At 44.7% G+C, this 24,588-nt stretch overlaps 13 pseudogenes; all 13 read left to right on the plus strand.

Annotated features, from left to right (window-relative positions):
- Window positions 1-1,126: 1,126 nt before the first annotated feature.
- Window positions 1,127-1,390, plus strand: LOC130286561 (U2 spliceosomal RNA; annotated as a pseudogene).
- Window positions 1,391-2,850: 1,460 nt separating this feature from the next.
- LOC130286710 (U2 spliceosomal RNA) lies at window positions 2,851-3,114 on the plus strand (annotated as a pseudogene).
- A 1,461-nt stretch (window positions 3,115-4,575) lies between these two features.
- Window positions 4,576-4,839, plus strand: LOC130286061 (U2 spliceosomal RNA; annotated as a pseudogene).
- A 1,456-nt stretch (window positions 4,840-6,295) lies between these two features.
- On the plus strand, window positions 6,296-6,559 carry LOC130288639 (U2 spliceosomal RNA; annotated as a pseudogene).
- A 1,464-nt stretch (window positions 6,560-8,023) lies between these two features.
- Window positions 8,024-8,287, plus strand: LOC130286711 (U2 spliceosomal RNA; annotated as a pseudogene).
- Window positions 8,288-12,028: 3,741 nt separating this feature from the next.
- LOC130286712 (U2 spliceosomal RNA) lies at window positions 12,029-12,292 on the plus strand (annotated as a pseudogene).
- A 1,454-nt stretch (window positions 12,293-13,746) lies between these two features.
- On the plus strand, window positions 13,747-14,010 carry LOC130286574 (U2 spliceosomal RNA; annotated as a pseudogene).
- Window positions 14,011-15,469: 1,459 nt separating this feature from the next.
- Window positions 15,470-15,733, plus strand: LOC130288182 (U2 spliceosomal RNA; annotated as a pseudogene).
- Window positions 15,734-17,196: 1,463 nt separating this feature from the next.
- LOC130288041 (U2 spliceosomal RNA) lies at window positions 17,197-17,461 on the plus strand (annotated as a pseudogene).
- A 1,462-nt stretch (window positions 17,462-18,923) lies between these two features.
- Window positions 18,924-19,187, plus strand: LOC130286713 (U2 spliceosomal RNA; annotated as a pseudogene).
- A 1,468-nt stretch (window positions 19,188-20,655) lies between these two features.
- Window positions 20,656-20,919, plus strand: LOC130286714 (U2 spliceosomal RNA; annotated as a pseudogene).
- A 1,464-nt stretch (window positions 20,920-22,383) lies between these two features.
- Window positions 22,384-22,647, plus strand: LOC130287130 (U2 spliceosomal RNA; annotated as a pseudogene).
- A 1,458-nt stretch (window positions 22,648-24,105) lies between these two features.
- On the plus strand, window positions 24,106-24,369 carry LOC130289509 (U2 spliceosomal RNA; annotated as a pseudogene).
- Window positions 24,370-24,588: the final 219 nt, after the last annotated feature.

The raw sequence follows: 24,588 nt of genomic DNA on the forward strand, positions 1-24,588 counted from the left end.
AGTGAATGATAAAAACAAAATTTACCATCCATTGATGGATGGGAAATCCGCCATGAGGCATTTGTTTTTAGAAACTGCTGCTCACAACCAATGTTGCAATGGAGTGTCTCCATCTGCTGGTGGTATTGGAAAGGCATTAGTGCTATGACAGGGTCTGAAGAAGAAGAAGAAGAAGACGGAAAAAAACATATATATAAAAAGAAAAAGAGAGAGAGAGAGAGAGACTGACTTAGTGAGCGAGTGAGTGAGAGAGTGAGAGTGAGTGAGAGTGAATGAGTGAGTGAGTGATTGAGTGAGTGAGTGAGTGAGAACAAATGAGTTAAAGCAAGTGAGTGAGAGAGATCGAATGAATGAAAGTCTGAATGACAGAAAGAAAAAAGGATGAAGAAAGAAGCATGAAGAAAAAAAAATGTATATGGAGTTGCTGACATGAGTGCAATCTACAAAGCCGTTGAGGCTGATCCTCATGGGAGGATTATTGCACCAGGACCCTTAGCACTTTTAAAATGCCATTCAATGCCACGGGCTAGATGTAAACTGCAGATGACCATGTTGTGGTAGTTACCATGGATACCCAAGTGATGTGTGAGCTAACACATAGGCCCAACAGATTCCAAGAAGGCCAGAATCACCAGCGGCACCACCATCGATTGTCAGGTCACCCGGATTCAGCAAATACCAGAGTCCAAAATGATGCAGGTTTATACTGTTAATTTTCAGTTTATCGTTACAGTTGGTGTTATTCCATGTCGGAAGGGACGCAGCTACAGCCAGTGGGGTAACTAGAGACAGGCAGGCAGCTATGTGCAACAAAGGTAGGCGTGTTGTTTTCATATGCAGATCTGAAATATTGTCTTATATGCAAGAGGAGGAGTGATGGGGGTTCAGGCAAAAGCCAGGCTATGGATTGCATTGCTAAATGCTCCATCAGAGTGCAATGGTCGCCTGTCCTTTTTTTAAGTGATGATGTGGGTTTAGCCTGTGCTGTATGTATGTATGGGTGGCTGACTGCCACCCACCCAGAAAGTGTATGGGAGGCTGGTTGGCTGCCAGCCTTCCTTCCATTCCTATGAGTAATGTGAGTGCTCATGAAGGGGACATGGTTGGGTCCACCCCTTTCCCGGTTATCCCCTCTAGGCCTTTTGGCTTAGATCAAGTGTAAAAAAAGAAAGGATCTTGTGACAGATCGCATCCTGAGGCACGTTTTTTTTTGTGTGAATACTTGCACTTGGGTGACTTGTGAGCACATACTGATACATACGTTCCCTATCTGGGGACCATAAATTAAATGGATTTTTGAGAAAGGGAGCTGATTTGGAAGCTTGCTTCTGTCGCCCTATGCATTGACCCGATGTGGCAGTATCTTCGGGTAGTGAACAGTGCACCACCCCATTCCAGTGTTAAACAAGAAAGATTCTCATTTAATCCTCCGTGGGTGAGAATTTGAGTTTGAGAATTGGAGACCAAAATGATGAGTTGCACTGACTGGTTTATGAACGTCTATTCATTTAGCGTTTTAATGACCATGTTTGCACACTGATTGGTGTAAAAAAATAAAATAAAACTAAATAATAATAATCTAGCACACCTGTGCAGGTTTGACATGACATGACAGGTAGCTGTCTTGTGGGTGGTGCTGAATCCTGTTAAATGACATGAGGGTCTCATGCCTATACACAAGGGTGTGTCATTGCTGTTGCTTGACCATGCATTGGTTTCTGTGGTCAGTGAATGATAAAAACAAAATTTACCATCCATTGATGGATGGGAAATCCGCCATGAGGCATTTGTTTTTAGAAACTGCTGCTCACAACCAATGTTGCAATGGAGTGTCTCCATCTGCTGGTGGTATTGGAAAGGCATTAGTGCTATGACAGGGTCTGAAGAAGAAGAAGAAGAAGACGGAAAAAAATATATATAAAAAGAAAAAGAGAGAGAGAGAGAGAGACTGACTTAGTGAGCGAGTGAGTGAGAGAGTGAGAGTGAGTGAGAGTGAATGAGTGAGTGAGTGATTGAGTGAGTGAGTGAGTGAGAACAAATGAGTTAAAGCAAGTGAATGAGAGAGATCGAATGAATGAAAGTCTGAATGACAGAAAGAAAAAAGGATGAAGAAAGAAGCATGAAGAAAAAAAAATGTATATGGAGTTGCTGACATGAGTGCAATCTACAAAGCCGTTGAGGCTGATCCTCATGGGAGGATTATTGCACCAGGACCCTTAGCACTTTTAAAATGCCATTCAATGCCACGGGCTAGATGTAAACTGCAGATGACCATGTTGTGGTAGTTACCATGGATACCCAAGTGATGTGTGAGCTAACACATAGGCCCAACAGATTCCAAGAAGGCCAGAATCACCAGCGGCACCACCATCGATTGTCAGGTCACCCGGATTCAGCAAATACCAGAGTCCAAAATGATGCAGGTTTATACTGTTAATTTTCAGTTTATCGTTACAGTTGGTGTTATTCCATGTCGGAAGGGACGCAGCTACAGCCAGTGGGGTAACTAGAGACAGGCAGGCAGCTATGTGCAACAAAGGTAGGCGTGTTGTTTTCATATGCAGATCTGAAATATTGTCTTATATGCAAGAGGAGGAGTGATGGGGGTTCAGGCAAAAGCCAGGCTATGGATTGCATTGCTAAATGCTCCATCAGAGTGCAATGGTCGCCTGTCCTTTTTTTAAGTGATGATGTGGGTTTAGCCTGTGCTGTATGTATGTATGGGTGGCTGACTGCCACCCACCCAGAAAGTGTATGGGAGGCTGGTTGGCTGCCAGCCTTCCTTCCATTCCTATGAGTAATGTGAGTGCTCATGAAGGGGACATGGTTGGGTCCACCCCTTTCCCGGTTATCCCCTCTAGGCCTTTTGGCTTAGATCAAGTGTAAAAAAAGAAAGGATCTTGCGACAGATCGCATCCTGAGGCACGTTTTTTTTTGTGTGAATACTTGCACTTGGGTGACTTGTGAGCACATACTGATACATACGTTCCCTATCTGGGGACCATAAATTAAATGGATTTTTGAGAAAGGGAGCTGATTTGGAAGCTTGCTTCTGTCGCCCTATGCATTGACCCGATGTGGCAGTATCTTCGGGTAGTGAACAGTGCACCACCCCATTCCAGTGTTAAACAAGAAAGATTCTCATTTAATCCTCCGTGGGTGAGAATTTGAGTTTGAGAATTGGAGACCAAAATGATGAGTTGCACTGACTGGTTTATGAACGTCTATTCATTTAGCGTTTTAATGACCATGTTTGCACACTGATTGGTGTAAAAAAATAAAATAAAACTAAATAATAATAATCTAGCACACCTGTGCAGGTTTGACATGACATGACAGGTAGCTGTCTTGTGGGTGGTGCTGAATCCTGTTAAATGACATGAGGGTCTCATGCCTATACACAAGGGTGTGTCATTGCTGTTGCTTGACCATGCATTGGTTTCTGTGGTCAGTGAATGATAAAAACAAAATTTACCATCCATTGATGGATGGGAAATCCGCCATGAGGCATTTGTTTTTAGAAACTGCTGCTCACAACCAATGTTGCAATGGAGTGTCTCCATCTGCTGGTGGTATTGGAAAGGCATTAGTGCTATGACATGGTCTGAAGAAGAAGAAGAAGAAGAAGACGGAAAAAAATATATATAAAAAGAAAAAGAGAGAGAGAGAGAGACTGACTTAGTGAGCGAGTGAGTGAGAGAGTGAGAGTGAGTGAGAGTGAATGAGTGAGTGAGTGATTGAGTGAGTGAGTGAGTGAGAACAAATGAGTTAAAGCAAGTGAGTGAGAGAGATCGAATGAATGAAAGTCTGAATGACATAAAGAAAAAAGGATGAAGAAAGAAGCATGAAGAAAAAAAAATGTATATGGAGTTGCTGACATGAGTGCAATCTACAAAGCCGTTGAGGCTGATCCTCATGGGAGGATTATTGCACCAGGACCCTTAGCACTTTTAAAATGCCTTTCAATGCCACGGGCTAGATGTAAACTGCAGATGACCATGTTGTGGTAGTTACCATGGATACCCAAGTGATGTGTGAGCTAACACATAGGCCCAACAGATTCCAAGAAGGCCAGAATCACCAGCGGCACCACCATCGATTGTCAGGTCACCCGGATTCAGCAAATACCAGAGTCCAAAATGATGCAGGTTTATACTGTTAATTTTCAGTTTATCATTACAGTTGGTGTTATTCCATGTCGGAAGGGACGCAGCTACAGCCAGTGGGGTAACTAGAGACAGGCAGGCAGCTATGTGCAACAAAGGTAGGCGTGTTGTTTTCATATGCAGATCTGAAATATTGTCTTATATGCAAGAGGAGGAGTGATGGGGGTTCAGGCAAAAGCCAGGCTATGGATTGCATTGCTAAATGCTCCATCAGAGTACAATGGTCGCCTGTCCTTTTTTTAAGTGATGATGTGGGTTTAGCCTGTGCTGTATGTATGTATGGGTGGCTGACTGCCACCCACCCAGAAAGTGTATGGGAGGCTGGTTGACTGCCAGCCTTCCTTCCATTCCTATGAGTAATGCGAGTGTTCATGAAGGGGACATGGTTGGGTCCACAACTTTCCCGGTTATCCCTTCTAGGCCTTTTGGCTTAGATCAAGTGTAAAAGAAGAAAGGATCTTGCGACAGATCGCATCCTGAGGCACGTTTTTTTTTGTGTGAATACTTGCACTTGGGTGACTTGTGAGCACATACTGATACATACGTTCCCTATCTGGGGACCATAAATTAAATGGATTTTTGAGAAAGGGAGCTGATTTGGAAGCTTGCTTCTGTCGCCCTATGCATTGACCCGATGTGGCAGTATCTTCGGGTAGTGAACAGTGCACCACCCCATTCCAGTGTTAAACAAGAAAGATTCTCATTTAATCCTCCGTGGGTGAGAATTTGAGTTTGAGAATTGGAGACCAAAATGATGAGTTGCACTGACTGGTTTATGAACGTCTATTCATTTAGCGTTTTAATGACCATGTTTGCACACTGATTGGTGTAAAAAAATAAAATAAAACTAAATAATAATAATCTAGCACACCTGTGCAGGTTTGACATGACATGACAGGTAGCTGTCTTGTGGGTGGTGCTGAATCCTGTTAAATGACATGAGGGTCTCATGCCTATACACAAGGGTGTGTCATTGCTGTTGCTTGACCATGCATTGGTTTCTGTGGTCAGTGAATGATAAAAACAAAATTTACCATCCATTGATGGATGGGAAATCCGCCATGAGGCATTTGTTTTTAGAAACTGCTGCTCACAACCAATGTTGCAATGGAGTGTCTCCATCTGCTGGTGGTATTGGAAAGGCATTAGTGCTATGACAGGGTCTGAAGAAGACGAAGAAGAAGACGGAAAAAAATATATATAAAAAGAAAAAGAGAGAGAGAGAGAGAGACTGACTTAGTGAGCGAGTGAGTGAGAGAGTGAGAGTGAGTGAGAGTGAATGAGTGAGTGAGTGATTGAGTGAGTGAGTGAGAACAAATGAGTTAAAGCAAGTGAGTGAGAGAGATCGAATGAATGAAAGTCTGAATGACAGAAAGAAAAAAGGATGAAGAAAGAAGCATGAAGAAAAAAAAATGTATATGGAGTTGCTGACATGAGTGCAATCTACAAAGCCGTTGAGGCTGATCCTCATGGGAGGATTATTGCACCAGGACCCTTAGCACTTTTAAAATGCCATTCAATGCCACGGGCTAGATGTAAACTGCAGGTGACCATGTTGTGGTAGTTACCATGGATACCCAAGTGATGTGTGAGCTAACACATAGGCCCAACAGATTCCAAGAAGGCCAGAATCACCAGCGGCACCACCATCGATTGTCAGGTCACCCGGATTCAGCAAATACCAGAGTCCAAAATGATGCAGGTTTATACTGTTAATTTTCAGTTTATCGTTACAGTTGGTGTTATTCCATGTCGGAAGGGACGCAGCTACAGCCAGTGGGGTAACTAGAGACAGGCAGGCAGCTATGTGCAACAAAGGTAGGCGTGTTGTTTTCATATGCAGATCTGAAATATTGTCTTATATGCAAGAGGAGGAGTGATGGGGGTTCAGGCAAAAGCCAGGCTATGGATTGCATTGCTAAATGCTCCATCAGAGTGCAATGGTCGCCTGTCCTTTTTTTAAGTGATGATGTGGGTTTAGCCTGTGCTGTATGTATGTATGGGTGGCTGACTGCCACCCACCCAGAAAGTGTATGGGAGGCTGGTTGGCTGCCAGCCTTCCTTCCATTCCTATGAGTAATGTGAGTGCTCATGAAGGGGACATGGTTGGGTCCACCCCTTTCCCGGTTATCCCCTCTAGGCCTTTTGGCTTAGATCAAGTGTAAAAAAAGAAAGGATCTTGCGACAGATCGCATCCTGAGGCACGTTTTTTTTTGTGTGAATACTTGCACTTGGGTGACTTGTGAGCACATACTGATACAAACGTTCCCTATCTGGGGACCATAAATTAAATGGATTTTTGAGAAAGGGAGCTGATTTGGAAGCTTGCTTCTGTCGCCCTATGCATTGACCCGATGTGGCAGTATCTTCGGGTAGTGAACAGTGCACCACCCCATTCCAGTGTTAAACAAGAAAGATTCTCATTTAATCCTCCGTGGGTGAGAATTTGAGTTTGAGAATTGGAGACCAAAATGATGAGTTGCACTGACTGGTTTATGAACGTCTATTCATTTAGCGTTTTAATGACCATGTTTGCACACTGATTGGTGTAAAAAAATAAAATAAAACTAAATAATAATAATCTAGCACACCTGTGCAGGTTTGACATGACATGACAGGTAGCTGTCTTGTGGGTGGTGCTGAATCCTGTTAAATGACATGAGGGTCTCATGCCTATACACAAGGGTGTGTCATTGCTGTTGCTTGACCATGCATTGGTTTCTGTGGTCAGTGAATGATAAAAACAAAATTTACCATCCATTGATGGATGGGAAATCCGCCATGAGGCATTTGTTTTTAGAAACTGCTGCTCACAACCAATGTTGCAATGGAGTGTCTCCATCTGCTGGTGGTATTGGAAAGGCATTAGTGCTATGACAGGGTCTGAAGAAGAAGAAGAAGAAGACGGAAAAAAATATATATAAAAAGAAAAAGAGAGAGAGAGAGAGAGACTGACTTAGTGAGCGAGTGAGTGAGAGAGTGAGAGTGAGTGAGAGTGAATGAGTGAGTGAGTGATTGAGTGAGTGAGTGAGTGAGTGAGAACAAATGAGTTAAAGCAAGTGAGTGAGAGAGATCGAATGAATGAAAGTCTGAATGACATAAAGAAAAAAGGATGAAGAAAGAAGCATGAAGAAAAAAAAATGTATATGGAGTTGCTGACATGAGTGCAATCTACAAAGCCGTTGAGGCTGATCCTCATGGGAGGATTATTGCACCAGGACCCTTAGCACTTTTAAAATGCCATTCAATGCCACGGGCTAGATGTAAACTGCAGATGACCATGTTGTGGTAGTTACCATGGATACCCAAGTGATGTGTGAGCTAACACATAGGCCCAACAGATTCCAAGAAGGCCAGAATCACCAGCGGCACCACCATCGATTGTCAGGTCACCCGGATTCAGCAAATACCAGAGTCCAAAATGATGCAGGTTTATACTGTTAATTTTCAGTTTATCGTTACAGTTGGTGTTATTCCATGTCGGAAGGGACGCAGCTACAGCCAGTGGGGTAACTAGAGACAGGCAGGCAGCTATGTGCAACAAAGGTAGGCGTGTTGTTTTCATATGCAGATCTGAAATATTGTCTTATATGCAAGAGGAGGAGTGATGGGGGTTCAGGCAAAAGCCAGGCTATGGATTGCATTGCTAAATGCTCCATCAGAGTGCAATGGTCGCCTGTCCTTTTTTTAAGTGATGATGTGGGTTTAGCCTGTGCTGTATGTATGTATGGGTGGCTGACTGCCACCCACCCAGAAAGTGTATGGGAGGCTGGTTGGCTGCCAGCCTTCCTTCCATTCCTATGAGTAATGTGAGTGCTCATGAAGGGGACATGGTTGGGTCCACCCCTTTCCCGGTTATCCCCTCTAGGCCTTTTGGCTTAGATCAAGTGTAAAAAAAGAAAGGATCTTGCGACAGATCGCATCCTGAGGCACGTTTTTTTTTGTGTGAATACTTGCACTTGGGTGACTTGTGAGCACATACTGATACATACGTTCCCTATCTGGGGACCATAAATTAAATGGATTTTTGAGAAAGGGAGCTGATTTGGAAGCTTGCTTCTGTCGCCCTATGCATTGACCCGATGTGGCAGTATCTTCGGGTAGTGAACAGTGCACCACCCCATTCCAGTGTTAAACAAGAAAGATTCTCATTTAATCCTCCTGTTACGCCGAGCGCTCCGGGTCCCCGTTCCTCCCCGGAGCGCTCGCCTCATCTTCGTTGTTGCAGCGCCCCGGTCAGATCCACTGACCGGGTGCGCTGCGGTCCCGCCTTCAGCCGGGATGCGATTCGCGATGCGGGTAGCGCCCGCTCGCGATGCGCACCCCGGCCCCCGTACCTGACTCGCTCTCCCTCGGTCCTGTCCCGGCGCGCGCGGCCCCGCTCCCTAGGGCGCGCGCGCGCCGGGTCTCTGCGATTTAAAGGGCCAGTGCACCAATGATGGTGCCTGGCCCAATCTTCCCAATTAGCTTAATTGTCTCCCACCTGTTCCCTGGCTATATCTAGTCTCCTCCCTTGCACTCCCTGGCCGGATCTTGTTGCCTTAGTGCCTAGTGAAAGCGTTCCCTTGTCTGTTCCTAGCCCGTGTTCCTGACCTCCTGCCGTTGCCCCTGACTACGATCCTTACTACCTGCCAGCCGGCATCGTGACAGTAGATCCGGCCATGGATCCCGCTGAAGTTCCTCTGCCAGTTGTCGCTGACCTCACCACGGTGGCCGCCCAGCAAGCCCGACAGATCGCCCTTCTAACCCGTCAGCTGTCGGAAATGTCCACCATTTCGCACCAACTTCAGTCGCAACTTCTCCAGCAATCTTCTCCTCCGCCAGCTCCTGCACCTCCTCCGCCTGTCCTTGCCGGACAAATTTAATGGGGACTCTAAGTATTGCCGTGGCTTTCTTTCGCAATGTTCCCAGCACTTGGAGATGATGTCGGACCAGTTTCCTACTGAAAGGTCTAAGGTGGCTTTCGTGTTCTGCCTTCTGTCTGGAAAAGCCCTGTCATGGGCCGCACCGCTCTGGGACTGCAATGACCCCGTCACTGCCTCTGTACACTCCTTCTTCTCGGAAATTCGAAGTGTCTTTGAGGAACCTGCCCGAGCTTCTTCAGCCGAGATTGCCCTGCTGAACCTGGCCCAGGGTGTTTCTTCCGTTGGCGAATACGCCATTCAGTTCCGTGCTCTTGCTTACGAGTTGTCCTGGAATAGTGAGGTTCTCTGCGCGACCTTTAAAAAAGGCCTATCCAGCAACATTAAAGATGTTCTGGCCGCACGAGAGACTCCTGCTGACCTACATGAACTCATTCATCTAGCCACTCGCATTGACATGCGTTCTTCCGGATGGCGTCTGGAGCTCCGCCTGGATATGGACTTTGTTCGCACGAAGCGTTTTTTCTCTCCGGCTCCTCTCTCCTCTGGTCCTCTGCAATCTGTTCCTGTGCTTCCCGCCGCGGAGGCTATGCAAGTTGACCGGTCTTGCTTGACACCTCAAGAGAGGACACGACGCCGCATGGAGAATCTTTGCCTGTACTATGCCGGTACCGAACACTTCCTGAAGGATTGTCCTATCCGTCCTCCCCGCCTGGAAAGACGTACGCTGACTCCGCACAAAGATGACACAGTTCTTGATGTCAACTCTGCTTCTCCACGCCTTACCGTGCCTGTGCGGATATCTGCCTCTACCTTCTCCTTCTCTACTATGCTCTTCTTGGATTCCGGATCTGCAGGAAAATTTTTTTTGGCCTCTCTCATCAACAGGTTCTACGTTCCTGTGACCAGTCTCGCCAGACCCCTCTACATCTATTGTTTTTACAATAAAAGATTGGACTGTCTCGTACGTTTCCACACAGAACCCCTCCTAATTTGCATCGGACCTCATCACGGAAAAATTGAGTTTTTTTTCCTCAGGTTCTTTGGCCCCAAGAAGAGGGGGAGACCCAAGGGGGGGGGTACTGTTACGCCGAGCGCTCCGGGTCCCCGTTCCTCCCCGGAGCGCTCGCCTCATCTTCGTTGTTGCAGCGCCCCGGTCAGATCCACTGACCGGGTGCGCTGCGGTCCCGCCTTCAGCCGGGATGCGATGCGGGTAGCGCCCGCTCGCGATGCGCACCCCGGCCCCCGTACCTGACTCGCTCTCCCTCGGTCCTGTCCCGGCGCGCGCGGCCCCGCTCCCTAGGGCGCGCGCGCGCCGGGTCTCTGCGATTTAAAGGGCCAGTGCACCAATGATGGTGCCTGGCCCAATCTTCCCAATTAGCTTAATTGTCTCCCACCTGTTCCCTGGCTATATCTAGTCTCCTCCCTTGCACTCCCTGGCCGGATCTTGTTGCCTTAGTGCCTAGTGAAAGCGTTCCCTTGTCTGTTCCTAGCCCGTGTTCCTGACCTCCTGCCGTTGCCCCTGACTACGATCCTTACTACCTGCCAGCCGGCATCGTGACACCTCCGTGGGTGAGAATTTGAGTTTGAGAATTGGAGACCAAAATGATGAGTTGCACTGACTGGTTTATGAACGTCTATTCATTTAGCGTTTTAATGACCATGTTTGCACACTGATTGGTGTAAAAAAAAAAAATAAAACTAAATAATAATAATCTAGCACACCTGTGCAGGTTTGACATGACATGACAGGTAGCTGTCTTGTGGGTGGTGCTGAATCCTGTTAAATGACATGAGGGTCTCATGCCTATACACAAGGGTGTGTCATTGCTGTTGCTTGACCATGCATTGGTTTCTGTGGTCAGTGAATGATAAAAACAAAATTTACCATCCATTGATGGATGGGAAATCCGCCATGAGGCATTTGTTTTTAGAAACTGCTGCTCACAACCAATGTTGCAATGGAGTGTCTCCATCTGCTGGGGGTATTGGAAAGGCATTAGTGCTATGACAGGGTCTGAAGAAGAAGAAGAAGAAGAAGAAGAAGAAGAAGACGGAAAAAAATATATATAAAAAGAAAAAGAGAGAGAGAGAGAGACTGACTTAGTGAGCGAGTGAGTGAGAGAGTGAGAGTGAGTGAGAGTGAATGAGTGAGTGAGTGATTGAGTGAGTGAGTGAGTGAGAACAAATGAGTTAAAGCAAGTGAGTGAGAGAGATCAAATGAATGAAAGTCTGAATGACAGAAAGAAAAAAGGATGAAGAAAGAAGCATGAAGAAAAAAAAATGTATATGGAGTTGCTGACATGAGTGCAATCTACAAAGCCGTTGAGGCTGATCCTCATGGGAGGATTATTGCACCAGGACCCTTAGCACTTTTAAAATGCCATTCAATGCCACGGGCTAGATGTAAACTGCAGATGACCATGTTGTGGTAGTTACCATGGATACCCAAGTGATGTGTGAGCTAACACATAGGCCCAACAGATTCCAAGAAGGCCAGAATCACCAGCGGCACCACCATCGATTGTCAGGTCACCCGGATTCAGCAAATACCAGAGTCCAAAATGATGCAGGTTTATACTGTTAATTTTCAGTTTATCGTTACAGTTGGTGTTATTCCATGTCGGAAGGGACGCAGCTACAGCCAGTGGGGTAACTAGAGACAGGCAGGCAGCTATGTGCAACAAAGGTAGGCGTGTTGTTTTCATATGCAGATCTGAAATATTGTCTTATATGCAAGAGGAGGAGTGATGGGGGTTCAGGCAAAAGCCAGGCTATGGATTGCATTGCTAAATGCTCCATCAGAGTGCAATGGTCGCCTGTCCTTTTTTTAAGTGATGATGTGGGTTTAGCCTGTGCTGTATGTATGTATGGGTGGCTGACTGCCACCCACCCAGAAAGTGTATGGGAGGCTGGTTGGCTGCCAGCCTTCCTTCCATTCCTATGAGTAATGTGAGTGCTCATGAAGGGGACATGGTTGGGTCCACCCCTTTCCCGGTTATCCCCTCTAGGCCTTTTGGCTTAGATCAAGTGTAAAAAAAGAAAGGATCTTGCGACAGATCGCATCCTGAGGCACGTTTTTTTTTGTGTGAATACTTGCACTTGGGTGACTTGTGAGCACATACTGATACATACGTTCCCTATCTGGGGACCATAAATTAAATGGATTTTTGAGAAAGGGAGCTGATTTGGAAGCTTGCTTCTGTCGCCCTATGCATTGACCCGATGTGGCAGTATCTTCGGGTAGTGAACAGTGCACCACCCCATTCCAGTGTTAAACAAGAAAGATTCTCATTTAATCCTCCGTGGGTGAGAATTTGAGTTTGAGAATTGGAGACCAAAATGATGAGTTGCACTGACTGGTTTATGAACGTCTATTCATTTAGCGTTTTAATGACCATGTTTGCACACTGATTGGTGTAAAAAAATAAAATAAAACTAAATAATAATAATCTAGCACACCTGTGCAGGTTTGACATGACATGACAGGTAGCTGTCTTGTGGGTGGTGCTGAATCCTGTTAAATGACATGAGGGTCTCATGCCTATACACAAGGGTGTGTCATTGCTGTTGCTTGACCATGCATTGGTTTCTGTGGTCAGTGAATGATAAAAACAAAATTTACCATCCATTGATGGATGGGAAATCCGCCATGAGGCATTTGTTTTTAGAAACTGCTGCTCACAACCAATGTTGCAATGGAGTGTCTCCATCTGCTGGTGGTATTGGAAAGGCATTAGTGCTATGACAGGGTCTGAAGAAGAAGAAGAAGACGGAAAAAAAATATATATAAAAAGAAAAAGAGAGAGAGACTGACTTAGTGAGCGAGTGAGTGAGAGAGTGAGAGTGAGTGAGAGTGAATGAGTGAGTGAGTGATTGAGTGAGTGAGTGAGTGAGTGAGAACAAATGAGTTAAAGCAAGTGAGTGAGAGAGATCGAATGAATGAAAGTCTGAATGACAGAAAGAAAAAAGGATGAAGAAAGAAGCATGAAGAAAAAAAAATGTATATGGAGTTGCTGACATGAGTGCAATCTACAAAGCCGTTGAGGCTGATCCTCATGGGAGGATTATTGCACCAGGACCCTTAGCACTTTTAAAATGCCATTCAATGCCACGGGCTAGATGTAAACTGCAGATGACCATGTTGTGGTAGTTACCATGGATACCCAAGTGATGTGTGAGCTAACACATAGGCCCAACAGATTCCAAGAAGGCCAGAATCACCAGCGGCACCACCATCGATTGTCAGGTCACCCGGATTCAGCAAATACCAGAGTCCAAAATGATGCAGGTTTATACTGTTAATTTTCAGTTTATCGTTACAGTTGGTGTTATTCCATGTCGGAAGGGACGCAGCTACAGCCAGTGGGGTAACTAGAGACAGGCAGGCAGCTATGTGCAACAAAGGTAGGCGTGTTGTTTTCATATGCAGATCTGAAATATTGTCTTATATGCAAGAGGAGGAGTGATGGGGGTTCAGGCAAAAGCCAGGCTATGGATTGCATTGCTAAATGCTCCATCAGAGTGCAATGGTCGCCTGTCCTTTTTTTAAGTGATGATGTGGGTTTAGCCTGTGCTGTATGTATGTATGGGTGGCTGACTGCCACCCACCCAGAAAGTGTATGGGAGGCTGGTTGGCTGCCAGCCTTCCTTCCATTCCTATGAGTAATGTGAGTGCTCATGAAGGGGACATGGTTGGGTCCACCCCTTTCCCGGTTATCCCCTCTAGGCCTTTTGGCTTAGATCAAGTGTAAAAAAAGAAAGGATCTTGTGACAGATCGCATCCTGAGGCACGTTTTTTTTTGTGTGAATACTTGCACTTGGGTGACTTGTGAGCACATACTGATACATACGTTCCCTATCTGGGGACCATAAATTAAATGGATTTTTGAGAAAGGGAGCTGATTTGGAAGCTTGCTTCTGTCGCCCTATGCATTGACCCGATGTGGCAGTATCTTCGGGTAGTGAACAGTGCACCACCCCATTCCAGTGTTAAACAAGAAAGATTCTCATTTAATCCTCCGTGGGTGAGAATTTGAGTTTGAGAATTGGAGACCAAAATGATGAGTTGCACTGACTGGTTTATGAACGTCTATTCATTTAGCGTTTTAATGACCATGTTTGCACACTGATTGGTGTAAAAAAAATAAAATAAAACTAAATAATAATAATCTAGCACACCTGTGCAGGTTTGACATGACATGACAGGTAGCTGTCTTGTGGGTGGTGCTGAATCCTGTTAAATGACATGAGGGTCTCATGCCTATACACAAGGGTGTGTCATTGCTGTTGCTTGACCATGCATTGGTTTCTGTGGTCAGTGAATGATAAAAACAAAATTTACCATCCATTGATGGATGGGAAATCCGCCATGAGGCATTTGTTTTTAGAAACTGCTGCTCACAACCAATGTTGCAATGGAGTGTCTCCATCTGCTGGTGGTATTGGAAAGGCATTAGTGCTATGACAGGGTCTGAAGAAGAAGAAGACGGAAAAAAATATATATAAAAAGAAAAAGAGAGAGAGAGAGAGAGACTGACTTAGTGAGCGAGTGAGTGAGAGAGTGAGAGTGAGTGAGAGTGAATGAGTGAGTGAGTGATTGAGTGAGTGAGTGAGTGAGTGAGAACAAATGAGTTAAAGCAAGTGAGTGAGAGAGATCGAATGAATGAAAGTCTGAATGACAGAAAGAAAAAAGGATGAAGAAAGAAGCATGAAGAAAAAAAAATGTATATGGAGTTGCTGACATGAGTGCAATCTACAAAGCCGTTGAGGCTGATCCTCATGGGAGGATTATTGCACCAGGACCCTTAGCACTTTTAAAATGCCATTCAATGCCACGGGCTAGATGTAAACTGCAGATGACCATGTTGTGGTAGTTACCATGGATACTCAAGTGATGTGTGAGCTAACACATAGGCCCAACAGATTCCAAGAAGGCCAGAATCACCAGCGGCACCACCATCGATTGTCAGGTCACCCGGATTCAGCAAATACCAGAGTCCAAAATGATGCAGGTTTATACTGTTAATTTTCAGTTTATCGTTACAGTTGGTGTTATTCCATGTCGAAAGGGACGCAGCTACAGCCAGTGGGGTAACTAGAGACAGGCAGGCAGCTATGTGCAACAAAGGTAGGCGTGTTGTTTTCATATGCAGATCTGAAATATTGTCTTATATGCAAGAGGAGGAGTGATGGGGGTTCAGGCAAAAGCCAGGCTATGGATTGCATTGCTAAATGCTCCATCAGAGTGCAATGGTCGCCTGTCCTTTTTTTAAGTGATGATGTGGGTTTAGCCTGTGCTGTATGTATGTATGGGTGGCTGACTGCCACCCACCCAGAAAGTGTATGGGAGGCTGGTTGGCTGCCAGCCTTCCTTCCATTCCTATGAGTAATGTGAGTGCTCATGAAGGGGACATGGTTGGGTCCACCCCTTTCCCGGTTATCCCCTCTAGGCCTTTTGGCTTAGATCAAGTGTAAAAAAAGAAAGGATCTTGCGACAGATCGCATCCTGAGGCACGTTTTTTTTTGTGTGAATACTTGCACTTGGGTGACTTGTGAGCACATACTGATACATACGTTCCCTATCTGGGGACCATAAATTAAATAGATTTTTGAGAAAGGGAGCTGATTTGGAAGCTTGCTTCTGTCGCCCTATGCATTGACCCGATGTGGCAGTATCTTCGGGTAGTGAACAGTGCACCACCCCATTCCAGTGTTAAACAAGAAAGATTCTCATTTAATCCTCCGTGGGTGAGAATTTGAGTTTGAGAATTGGAGACCAAAATGATGAGTTGCACTGACTGGTTTATGAACGTCTATTCATTTAGCGTTTTAATGACCATGTTTGCACACTGATTGGTGTAAAAAAATAAAATAAAACTAAATAATAATAATCTAGCACACCTGTGCAGGTTTGACATGACATGACAGGTAGCTGTCTTGTGGGTGGTGCTGAATCCTGTTAAATGACATGAGGGTCTCATGCCTATACACAAGGGTGTGTCATTGCTGTTGCTTGACCATGCATTGGTTTCTGTGGTCAGTGAATGATAAAAACAAAATTTACCATCCATTGATGGATGGGAAATCCGCCATGAGGCATTTGTTTTTAGAAACTGCTGCTCACAACCAATGTTGCAATGGAGTGTCTCCATCTGCTGGTGGTATTGGAAAGGCATTAGTGCTATGACAGGGTCTGAAGAAGAAGAAGAAGAAGAAGAAGAAGACGGAAAAAAATATATATAAAAAGAAAAAGAGAGAGAGAGAGAGACTGACTTAGTGAGCGAGTGAGTGAGAGAGTGAGAGTGAGTGAGAGTGAATGAGTGAGTGAGTGATTGAGTGAGTGAGTGAGAACAAATGAGTTAAAGCAAGTGAGTGAGAGAGATCAAATGAATGAAAGTCTGAATGACAGAAAGAAAAAAGGATGAAGAAAGAAGCATGAAGAAAAAAAAATGTATATGGAGTTGCTGACATGAGTGCAATCTACAAAGCCGTTGAGGCTGATCCTCATGGGAGGATTATTGCACCAGGACCCTTAGCACTTTTAAAATGCCATTCAATGCCACGGGCTAGATGTAAACTGCAGATGACCATGTTGTGGTAGTTACCATGGATACCCAAGTGATGTGTGAGCTAACACATAGGCCCAACAGATTCCAAGAAGGCCAGAATCACCAGCGGCACCACCATCGATTGTCAGGTCACCCGGATTCAGCAAATACCAGAGTCCAAAATGATGCAGGTTTATACTGTTAATTTTCAGTTTATCGTTACAGTTGGTGTTATTCCATGTCGGAAGGGACGCAGCTACAGCCAGTGGGGTAACTAGAGACAGGCAGGCAGCTATGTGCAACAAAGGTAGGCGTGTTGTTTTCATATGCAGATCTGAAATATTGTCTTATATGCAAGAGGAGGAGTGATGGGGGTTCAGGCAAAAGCCAGGCTATGGATTGCATTGCTAAATGCTCCATCAGAGTGCAATGGTCGCCTGTCCTTTTTTTAAGTGATGATGTGGGTTTAGCCTGTGCTGTATGTATGTATGGGTGGCTGACTGCCACCCACCCAGAAAGTGTATGGGAGGCTGGTTGGCTGCCAGCCTTCCTTCCATTCCTATGAGTAATGTGAGTGCTCATGAAGGGGACATGGTTGGGTCCACCCCTTTCCCGGTTATCCCCTCTAGGCCTTTTGGCTTAGATCAAGTGTAAAAAAAGAAAGGATCTTGCGACAGATCGCATCCTGAGGCACGTTTTTTTTTTGTGTGAATACTTGCACTTGGGTGACTTGTGAGCACATACTGATACATACGTTCCCTATCTGGGGACCATAAATTAAATGGATTTTTGAGAAAGGGAGCTGATTTGGAAGCTTGCTTCTGTCGCCCTATGCATTGACCCGATGTGGCAGTATCTTCGGGTAGTGAACAGTGCACCACCCCATTCCAGTGTTAAACAAGAAAGATTCTCATTTAATCCTCCGTGGGTGAGAATTTGAGTTTGAGAATTGGAGACCAAAATGATGAGTTGCACTGACTGGTTTATGAACGTCTATTCATTTAGCGTTTTAATGACCATGTTTGCACACTGATTGGTGTAAAAAAATAAAATAAAACTAAATAATAATAATCTAGCACACCTGTGCAGGTTTGACATGACATGACAGGTAGCTGTCTTGTGGGTGGTGCTGAATCCTGTTAAATGACATGAGGGTCTCATGCCTATACACAAGGGTGTGTCATTGCTGTTGCTTGACCATGCATTGGTTTCTGTGGTCAGTGAATGATAAAAACAAAATTTACCATCCATTGATGGATGGGAAATCCGCCATGAGGCATTTGTTTTTAGAAACTGCTGCTCACAACCAATGTTGCAATGGAGTGTCTCCATCTGCTGGTGGTATTGGAAAGGCATTAGTGCTATGACAGGGTCTGAAGAAGAAGAAGAAGACGGAAAAAAAATATATATAAAAAGAAAAAGAGAGAGAGAGAGAGAGACTGACTTAGTGAGCGAGTGAGTGAGAGAGTGAGAGTGAGTGAGAGTGAATGAGTGAGTGAGTGATTGAGTGAGTGAGTGAGTGAGTGAGAACAAATGAGTTAAAGCAAGTGAGTGAGAGAGATCGAATGAATGAAAGTCTGAATGACAGAAAGAAAAAAGGATGAAGAAAGAAGCATGAAGAAAAAAAAATGTATATGGAGTTGCTGACATGAGTGCAATCTACAAAGCCGTTGAGGCTGATCCTCATGGGAGGATTATTGCACCAGGACCCTTAGCACTTTTAAAATGCCATTCAATGCCACGGGCTAGATGTAAACTGCAGATGACCATGTTGTGGTAGTTACCATGGATACCCAAGTGATGTGTGAGCTAACACATAGGCCCAACAGATTCCAAGAAGGCCAGAATCACCAGCGGCACCACCATCGATTGTCAGGTCACCCGGATTCAGCAAATACCAGAGTCCAAAATGATGCAGGTTTATACTGTTAATTTTCAGTTTATCGTTACAGTTGGTGTTATTCCATGTCGGAAGGGACGCAGCTACAGCCAGTGGGGTAACTAGAGACAGGCAGGCAGCTATGTGCAACAAAGGTAGGCGTGTTGTTTTCATATGCAGATCTGAAATATTGTCTTATATGCAAGAGGAGGAGTGATGGGGGTTCAGGCAAAAGCCAGGCTATGGATTGCATTGCTAAATGCTCCATCAGAGTGCAATGGTCGCCTGTCCTTTTTTTAAGTGATGATGTGGGTTTAGCCTGTGCTGTATGTATGTATGGGTGGCTGACTGCCACCCACCCAGAAAGTGTATGGGAGGCTGGTTGGCTGCCAGCCTTCCTTCCATTCCTATGAGTAATGTGAGTGCTCATGAAGGGGACATGGTTGGGTCCACCCCTTTCCCGGTTATCCCCTCTAGGCCTTTTGGCTTAGATCAAGTGTAAAAAAAGAAAGGATCTTGCGACAGATCGCATCCTGAGGCACGTTTTTTTTTGTGTGAATACTTGCACTTGGGTGACTTGTGAGCACATACTGATACATACGTTCCCTATCTGGGGACCATAAATTAAATGGATTTTTGAGAAAGGGAGCTGATTTGGAAGCTTGCTTCTGTCGCCCTATGCATTGACCCGATGTGGCAGTATCTTCGGGTAGTGAACAGTGCACCACCCCATTCCAGTGTTAAACAAGAAAGATTCTCATTTAATCCTCCGTGGGTGAGAATTTGAGTTTGAGAATTGGAGACCAAAATGATGAGTTGCACTGACTGGTTTATGAACGTCTATTCATTTAGCGTTTTAATGACCATGTTTGCACACTGATTGGTGTAAAAAAATAAAATAAAACTAAATAATAATAATCTAGCACACCTGTGCAGGTTTGACATGACATGACAGGTAGCTGTCTTGTGGGTGGTGCTGAATCCTGTTAAATGACATGAGGGTCTCATGCCTATACACAAGGGTGTGTCATTGCTGTTGCTTGACCATGCATTGGTTTCTGTGGTCAGTGAATGATAAAAACAAAATTTACCATCCATTGATGGATGGGAAATCCGCCATGAGGCATTTGTTTTTAGAAACTGCTGCTCACAACCAATGTTGCAATGGAGTGTCTCCATCTGCTGGTGGTATTGGAAAGGCATTAGTGCTATGACAGGGTCTGAAGAAGAAGAAGAAGAAGAAGACGGAAAAAAAATATATATAAAAAGAAAAAGAGAGAGAGAGAGAGAGACTGACTTAGTGAGCGAGTGAGTGAGAGAGTGAGAGTGAGTGAGAGTGAATGAGTGAGTGAGTATTTGAGTGAGTGAGTGAGTGAGTGAGAACAAATGAGTTAAAGCAAGTGAGTGAGAGAGATCGAATGAATGAAAGTCTGAATGACAGAAAGAAAAAAGGATGAAGAAAGAAGCATGAAGAAAAAAAAATGTATATGGAGTTGCTGACATGAGTGCAATCTACAAAGCCGTTGAGGCTGATCCTCATGGGAGGATTATTGCACCAGGACCCTTAGCACTTTTAAAATGCCATTCAATGCCACGGGCTAGATGTAAACTGCAGATGACCATGTTGTGGTAGTTACCATGGATACCCAAGTGATGTGTGAGCTAACACATAGGCCCAACAGATTCCAAGAAGGCCAGAATCACCAGCGGCACCACCATCGATTGTCAGGTCACCCGGATTCAGCAAATACCAGAGTCCAAAATGATGCAGGTTTATACTGTTAATTTTCAGTTTATCGTTACAGTTGGTGTTATTCCATGTCGGAAGGGACGCAGCTACAGCCAGTGGGGTAACTAGAGACAGGCAGGCAGCTATGTGCAACAAAGGTAGGCGTGTTGTTTTCATATGCAGATCTGAAATATTGTCTTATATGCAAGAGGAGGAGTGATGGGGGTTCAGGCAAAAGCCAAGCTATGGATTGCATTGCTAAATGCTCCATCAGAGTGCAATGGTCGCCTGTCCTTTTTTTAAGTGATGATGTGGGTTTAGCCTGTGCTGTATGTATGTATGGGTGGCTGACTGCCACCCACCCAGAAAGTGTATGGGAGGCTGGTTGGCTGCCAGCCTTCCTTCCATTCCTATGAGTAATGTGAGTGCTCATGAAGGGGACATGGTTGGGTCCACCCCTTTCCCGGTTATCCCCTCTAGGCCTTTTGGCTTAGATCAAGTGTAAAAAAAGAAAGGATCTTGCGACAGATCGCATCCTGAGGCACGTTTTTTTTTGTGTGAATACTTGCACTTGGGTGACTTGTGAGCACATACTGATACATACGTTCCCTATCTGGGGACCATAAATTAAATGGATTTTTGAGAAAGGGAGCTGATTTGGAAGCTTGCTTCTGTCGCCCTATGCATTGACCCGATGTGGCAGTATCTTCGGGTAGTGAACAGTGCACCACCCTATTCCAGTGTTAAACAAGAAAGATTCTCATTTAATCCTCCGTGGGTGAGAATTTGAGTTTGAGAATTGGAGACCAAAATGATGAGTTGCACTGACTGGTTTATGAACGTCTATTCATTTAGCGTTTTAATGACCATGTTTGCACACTGATTGGTGTAAAAAAATAAAATAAAACTAAATAATAATAATCTAGCACACCTGTGCAGGTTTGACATGACATGACAGGTAGCTGTCTTGTGGGTGGTGCTGAATCCTGTTAAATGACATGAGGGTCTCATGCCTATACACAAGGGTGTGTCATTGCTGTTGCTTGACCATGCATTGGTTTCTGTGGTCAGTGAATGATAAAAACAAAATTTACCATCCATTGATGGATGGGAAATCCGCCATGAGGCATTTGTTTTTAGAAACTGCTGCTCACAACCAATGTTGCAATGGAGTGTCTCCATCTGCTGGTGGTATTGGAAAGGCATTAGTGCTATGACAGGGTCTGAAGAAGAAGAAGAAGACGGAAAAAAAATATATATAAAAAGAAAAAGAGAGAGAGAGAGAGACTGACTTAGTGAGCGAGTGAGTGAGAGAGTGAGAGTAAGTGAGAGTGAATGAGTGAGTGAGTGATTGAGTGAGTGAGTGAGTGAGTGAGAACAAATGAGTTAAAGCAAGTGAGTGAGAGAGATCGAATGAATGAAAGTCTGAATGACAGAAAGAAAAAAGGATGAAGAAAGAAGCATGAAGAAAAAAAAATGTATATGGAGTTGCTGACATGAGTGCAATCTACAAAGCCGTTGAGGCTGATCCTCATGGGAGGATTATTGCACCAGGACCCTTAGCACTTTTAAAATGCCATTCAATGCCACGGGCTAGATGTAAACTGCAGATGACCATGTTGTGGTAGTTACCATGGATACCCAAGTGATGTGTGAGCTAACACATAGGCCCAACAGATTCCAAGAAGGCCAGAATCACCAGCGGCACCACCATCGATTGTCAGGTCACCCGGATTCAGCAAATACCAGAGTCCAAAATGATGCAGGTTTATACTGTTAATTTTCAGTTTATCGTTACAGTTGGTGTTATTCCATGTCGGAAGGGACGCAGCTACAGCCAGTGGGGTAACTAGAGACAGGCAGGCAGCTATGTGCAACAAAGGTAGGCGTGTTGTTTTCATATGCAGATCTGAAATATTGTCTTATATGCAAGAGGAGGAGTGATGGGGGTTCAGGCAAAAGCCAGGCTATGGATTGCATTGCTAAATGCTCCATCAGAGTGCAATGGTCGCCTGTCCTTTTTTTAAGTGATGATGTGGGTTTAGCCTGTGCTGTATGTATGTATGTATGGGTGGCTGACTGCCACCCACCCAGAGAGTGTATGGGAGTCTGGTTGGCTGCCAGCCTTCCTTCCATTCCTATGAGTAATGTGAGTGCTCATGAAGGGGACATGGTTGGGTCCACCCCTTTCCCGGTTATCCCCTCTAGGCCTTTTGGCTTAGATCAAGTGTAAAAAAAGAAAGGATCTTGCGACAGATCGCATCCTGAGGCACGTTTTTTTGTGTGTGAATACTTGCACTTGGGTGACTTGTGAGCACATACTGATTCATACGTTCCCTATCTGGGGACCATAAATTAAATGGATTTTTGAGAAAGGGAGCTGATTTGGAAGCTTGCTTCTGTCGCCCTATGCATTGACCCGATGTGGCAGTATCTTCGGGTAGTGAACAGTGCACCACCCCATTCCAGTGTTAAACAAGAAAGATTCTCATTTAATCCTCCGTGGGTGAGAATTTGAGTTTGAGAATTGGAGACCAAAATGATGAGTTGCACTGACTGGTTTATGAACGTCTATTCATTTAGCGTTTTAATGACCATGTTTGCACACTGATTGGTGTAAAAAAATAAAATAAAACTAAATAATAATAATCTAGCACACCTGTGCAGGTTTGACATGACATGACAGGTAGCTGTCTTGTGGGTGGTGCTGAATCCTGTTAAATGACATGAGGGTCTCATGCCTATACACAAGGGTGTGTCATTGCTGTTGCTTGACCATGCATTGGTTTCTGTGGTCAGTGAATGATAAAAACAAAATTTACCATCCATTGATGGATGGGAAATCCGCCATGAGGCATTTGTTTTTAGAAACTGCTGCTCACAACCAATGTTGCAATGGAGTGTCTCCATCTGCTGGTGGTATTGGAAAGGCATTAGTGCTATGACAGGGTCTGAAGAAGAAGAAGACGGAAAAAAATATATATAAAAAGAAAAAGAGAGAGAGAGAGAGAGACTGACTTAGTGAGCGAGTGAGTGAGAGAGTGAGAGTGAGTGAGAGTGAATGAGTGAGTGAGTGATTGAGTGAGTGAGTGAGTGAGAACAAATGAGTTAAAGCAAGTGAGTGAGAGAGATCGAATGAATGAAAGTCTGAATGACAGAAAGAAAAAAGGATGAAGAAAGAAGCATGAAGAAAAAAAAATGTATATGGAGTTGCTGACATGAGTGCAATCTACAAAGCCGTTGAGGCTGATCCTCATGGGAGGATTATTGCACCAGGACCCTTAGCACTTTTAAAATGCCATTCAATGCCACGGGCTAGATGTAAACTGCAGATGACCATGTTGTGGTAGTTACCATGGATACCCAAGTGATGTGTGAGCTAACACATAGGCCCAACAGATTCCAAGAAGGCCAGAATCACCAGCGGCACCACCATCGATTGTCAGGTCACCCGGATTCAGCAAATACCAGAGTCCAAAATGATGCAGGTTTATACTGTTAATTTTCAGTTTATCGTTACAGTTGGTGTTATTCCATGTCGGAAGGGACGCAGCTACAGCCAGTGGGGTAACTAGAGACAGGCAGGCAGCTATGTGCAACAAAGGTAGGCGTGTTGTTTTCATATGCAGATCTGAAATATTGTCTTATATGCAAGAGGAGGAGTGATGGGGGTTCAGGCAAAAGCCAGGCTATGGATTGCATTGCTAAATGCTCCATCAGAGTGCAATGGTCGCCTGTCCTTTTTTTAAGTGATGATGTGGGTTTAGCCTGTGCTGTATGTATGTATGTATGGGTGGCTGACTGCCACCCACCCAGAGAGTGTATGGGAGTCTGGTTGGCTGCCAGCCTTCCTTCCATTCCTATGAGTAATGTGAGTGCTCATGAAGGGGACATGGTTGGGTCCACCCCTTTCCCGGTTATCCCCTCTAGGCCTTTTGGCTTAGATCAAGTGTAAAAAAAGAAAGGATCTTGCGACAGATCGCATCCTGAGGCACGTTTTTTTTTGTGTGAATACTTGCACTTGGGTTACTTGTGAGCACATACTGATACATACGTTCCCTATCTGGGGACCATAAATTAAATGGACTTTTGAGAAAGGGAGCTGATTTGGAAGCTTGCTTCTGTCGCCCTATGCATTGACCCGATGTGGCAGTATCTTCGGGTAGTGAACAGTGCACCACCCCATTCCAGTGTTAAACAAGAAAGATTCTCATTTAATCCTCCGTGGGTGAGAATTTGAGTTTGAGAATTGGAGACCAAAATGATGAGTTGCACTGACTGGTTTATGAACGTCTATTCATTTAGCGTTTTAATGACCATGTTTGCACACTGATTGGTGTAAAAAAATAAAATAAAACTAAATAATAATAATCTAGCACACCTGTGCAGGTTTGACATGACA

The sequence above is a fragment of the Hyla sarda genome, chromosome 8 (assembly GCF_029499605.1).
Source record: "Hyla sarda isolate aHylSar1 chromosome 8, aHylSar1.hap1, whole genome shotgun sequence".
Taxonomy (NCBI): domain Eukaryota; kingdom Metazoa; phylum Chordata; class Amphibia; order Anura; family Hylidae; genus Hyla; species Hyla sarda.